This window comes from Sinocyclocheilus grahami, unplaced genomic scaffold, assembly GCF_001515645.1.
Source record: "Sinocyclocheilus grahami isolate Dianchi unplaced genomic scaffold, SAMN03320097.WGS_v1.1 scaffold23.1, whole genome shotgun sequence".
Lineage (NCBI taxonomy): Eukaryota > Metazoa > Chordata > Actinopteri > Cypriniformes > Cyprinidae > Sinocyclocheilus > Sinocyclocheilus grahami.
The window spans coordinates 2,553,356-2,558,467 of record NW_015505202.1 but is presented as its reverse complement, the minus strand read 5'-3'; positions in this window follow the sequence as shown (position 1 = coordinate 2,558,467).

The following is a 5,112-nucleotide window of genomic DNA, read 5'->3' as shown; positions in this document are numbered from 1 at the left end:
CACCAAGAGCTTGTAACACTCCAAAGAGAAAGGACAAAATGAAATTGCATCATATGACCCCTTTAAGAATGACTGATATTGACAGAATTATCAAATTTACCACTCTTAGGGAAATATAATATCGGTAACACTTTACAATAAGGTTCCATTAGTTAATGTTAATGTATTAACTAACATGAATGAACAATGAGCAATACATTTATTTATTACAGTATTTATTCATCTTTGTTAATGTTAGTTAATGAAAATAGTCGTTCATTGTTAGTTCGTTAAATCGCAATGCATTAACTAATGTTAACAAGCAGAACTTTTGATTTTAATAATGCATTAGTAAATTATGAAATTAACATTAAGATTAATAAATGCTGTAGAAGTATTGTTCATTCATAGTTCATGTTAACTAAAGTAGTTTACTAATGTTAACTAATGAACCTTATTGTAAAGTGTTACCATAATATTTTGCAATTATTGAAATCGGAGTCTTTTTCAAATTGTTTGTCGTAAAAAAAAATTAAAAATCTCAGAAAAATGTTATGGGGTTTCAGATCAGAAACTGACTTTTTGTTATGAAACAGGACATAACTTCCATACATGTCTTCTGTAGAGGACACCAGGACAAACATCATGTTAATCAGGCATTTTGGGGAAACAAAACAACTCAATAGGGAAAGAAATTATAGATCAATATTCCTATGAAATATGAGATATTCTTATGAAAAAGCTGCCTAGTTATTACTCCAATTATAACACTTCTTTTTTCATTATGGTTTGCCCCAAGAACACATTAATATACAAATTAGATGCGATGTATAGATACATTAAATGGGAACACCAATTTATGGACATTTCACGCACATATAGCATATCAAATCATTCTGTTATATATTTCATAACATCTTTGAACAGATTTTGGTTAAAAATAGCCTGAAACCTAAAAACTGATTGGTGCATGAAAAAATAAAACATTGTTTTTGCCTATACATGCCTTTTCATATTTATTTGTATTATTTGTTGAATAACTTAGTCCTGGCGTCCTCTACAAAGAACATAGAATAAAATATGAACAAATATATATATTTTAATATTTTTCTCCATTTGTTTCTTATGCTCCCAACAATATAATGACATCAAATAAATAAATAAAAAAAACAAAATTCACAAAAAAAAAAATGTATGGCTCTCAGGAGGTTAAATGCCCTAGTATGAGTGTATTAAAAATGAAATTGATTCGGTCCGCACCGGTTCAGATTCAATATCCGATGATTCAGTTACATTGTTTCCGATGCTTTTCCTCTTTTAATCGCGCATGCGCATCAGCTTTCACTCTGCAGCAACACTTCTAAGCGAAATATTGATATGGTGCTAATTAATGGACACTTACATAGATCTCTGCCAATCGTTCGGGTAATATTCTGCTATGTCTCTAAATGGTTAGATCAGTGTTTGAATCACATAATACGCGTGTGTGAATTAAATTGTTTGTGCACTCAACGTCTTACTAGCGCGTCTGTCTGATTTAGATATGTATATGCAGATATTATATAGCCTACCTCAACATGAAAATTGTTCCGTAGTCATGATGACTCACATCAGGTGTTTATATCTAGTGTGCCCCTCTGGGTGGGGCCGTTGCTCCACGCGGTCTCCAGGCTGAAGACGACAGACCGGATCAAACGAAGAAAAGTTTACCGTTTAATCCAGCGTCAGTTAGTAAGAGTCGCTTTGTATTTTATTATCATTTTGTCTTTATTTTGTCTGATCTTAACGCAAATGTTGACAGCTGAACAGGATCGGCTGTAGCACACGTGTCAAACCCACTTACGTGTACCCAGCTGAGCTCAAAGAGATGGTCCGAGCAGCCTTTCCAAAAGACATCTGTGACTATGACGACCCCTGTCACGAAAATGTGAGAGGAATACAGTTAAAGGGATAGTTCACCCAAAAATGAAAAGGTGATGCCTATCTGCTTACCCCCGGGGCATCCAAGATGTAGGTGACTTTGTTTCTTCAGTAGAACACAAATGCTGATTTTTAACTCCAGCCGTTGCAGTCTGTCAGTCATATAATGCATGGCAATGGTAACAAAATCTATGAGTATAAAAAAAAACATGCACAGACAAATCCCATTTTCATTTTTGGGTGAACTATCCCTTTAAGTTAATGTTGCCTTATCATCTTATTCATTTAGACTCTAAGTGTAGCCTAATGATAACAACTGCTTTACGTTTGTTGCAGGTTGTTGTCATCACTATGGATGACTTGAAAAGGATGGAGTTCTCTTGACCATTTCAACTGCATTTGCAGTCTAGCTAAATGGTTTTATAAATTTTTATAGTAGCCTATAAAGTTTTCATATGTTCATAATATAGAAATATAAATTGTGATAATTTGTGATAATTAATTGTGATAAAAAATGTTTAAAGTACATTTATTTATATAAAGCTGTTTGGTTTCCTTAAATAGGCTTTTGTAATATTTTTCAGCGAGTTTTTCCTAAACATTTGTTAATGTTGTAATTTATTACTGCAGTTCATCACTATGGATGACTTGAAAAGGATGGAGTTCTCTTGACCATTTCAACTGCATTTGCAGTCTAGCTAAATGGTTTTATAAATTTTTATAGTAGCCTATAAAGTTTTCATATGTTCATAATATAGAAATATAAATTGTGATAATTTACTATGTTTAAAGTACATTTATTTATATAAAGTTGTTCGGTTTCCTTAAATAGGCTTTTGTAATATTTTTCAGCGAGTTTTTCCTAAACATTTGTTAATGTTGTAATTTATTACTGCAGCGTGTGGAGAGTTTGCTTTTCACTGTGATAACCACAATTCCTCTTTGTTTGCGTCACAGGCTGTGAGTGTGGAGAGTTTGCTTTTCACTGTGATAACCACAATTCCTCTTTGTTTGCGTCACAGGCTGTGATGTACAGGAGAAAAAATATATAGTATTTATCCTAAACGTTTGGTTTAAGTATAATTTGTTAAATGTTTGATGCAGGGCCGGTTCTAGACATCTAGGCCCTAGGCAAAATTCATGTTGGAGGCCCCCCACCCCCAATAAAATGCACTTGAAACAAATATGACTCCTAGCCTTTTTATTTATACAACATTTAATTTTAAATTTTGTATATTTTTACTTATACAGTACAAAAATTTGGAAACATTATTTTAAATGTTTTTGAAAGACGTCTCTTATGGTCATCAAGCCTGTCTGATCAAAAATACAGAAAAAACAACAATAATATTGTGAAATATTATTACAATTTAAAATAATGTTTTTCTATTTTACTATATTTCTGTAATGCAAAACTGAATTTTCATCAGCCATTACTCCAGTCTTCAGTGTCACATGATCCTACATAAATCATTCTATGCTGATTTATTATCAATGTTAGAAACAGTGCTTAATGTTTATTTTATAACCTGTCATATTTTTTTCAAGATGTTTTGATTATTAAAAAGTATAGATATTTTATAAAAAACTAAGTCTTTACTATCACCTTTTATCTAACACATTCTTGCTGAATATTACTGTTTTTTTTCTGTATTTTTGATCAAATAAATATATGCTTGATAATAATAAGACATGTCTTTATTTTATGTTCTTTTAAAAACATTAAAAATAGTAACGGGTCAAAACTTTCGACCGGTACTGTATGTACATATTAATCAAGCTTTATCTAAGGCAGTGGTTCTCAACCCGCGGGAGCATGCGGCCCCTCACGAATTCAAATGCGGCCCACCATGCTGAACACAATTAAAAAATTATACTTTCAGTTTTACAATTCATTTTAGTTTTTACATTAATTTAAAAATGTACTAAATAAATATAAGCTATAGCCTACTGTTTTTATGTAAAATAATTTTGTTTTGCATATACTATTTTCAGACATGAGCAGTACTCACATAGCCTAATTAACGTTACGCATTTAAAGTAACGAGCAAGTGGCCAGCCGCAGACAGTGAGCATACATTTGATCGATTTAGCCTTCTCAAATCACGACTTGACTAAAATCAAATCTATAGATATAAAACAGTTCAAGAATATCACAATGTTTAGACGTTAAACCTAGATAAATGTGCGCTATATCCAATAGTTTGCGCAGAGAGTGGAAGCTGAAGCGCGCTTTGCAGGACATGGAAGCGCCAGCGCAATCACTTGCATTTTTTTCAGTGGATACGCCGTCATTTTTGCTCATAAAGGTAAGAGTAATACATCATTCGTAACTGTAAAGGGTCTACTTTTATTTGTGTGCACTCACAATATGAACAAAACGTGCTTTTATAAAATAAAGAAATCAAACATGATGCGCTTTCTGCCCTCTCGGTCTTGAACAGGAGCGCTTCACAAAAATTAACTGAAACTCAGCGAATACATGCCTCACAGACATGATAAATATATCTATAGAAAGCTTTAAATTATGCTTTCATTATGATCATAATCCGTGAAGATGCACTTCTCTCTAAAGGCGTGTCTGAGAAGATGGCGAGTCAGGATGGACGACTTCATCCTTGTGACACCGACTCAGAAAACACTAGTTTATTAGTAAATAATTCAAATATCTCCTTACTGTTTCCCCCTGATGCATTTATGGTAATTACTTTTGCAGATGCTTTGCTGCAAACGTAAGCCTATTGCGTGCATTTGAAGGCAGAACTCTTCAGCAGCGCTGACGGAACGCATGCTGCTGCTGCTGCTGCGGGACACTAAACACCGTCGAGCCGCTCTTGACAGCCTCGGTAGCACGGTCTCGGGGCTTTGCTGCAAACGTAAGCCTATTGCGTGCATTTGAAGGCAGAACTCTTCAGCAGCGCTGACGGAACGCATGCTGCTGCTGCTGCTGCGGGACACTAAACACCGTCGAGCCGCTCTTGACAGTCTCGGTAGCACGGTCTCGTGTTGTTTCCACCAGCGCGGCAATTTTTTCATCACTAATTGATGGATGTCTAAATTATAAAAATAAGGAGAAGCCTAAAACAGTCCCGAGGCCCTGCCCCCGTCTGAACTATGACGTGAAAATTGTCCCGAAGCCCGGCCCGAGGGGCGTAAGTAAGTCGGGGCCCGTCGGGCCCGGGCTGAAATGCAGGGCTCTAGCTCTGATCTAGC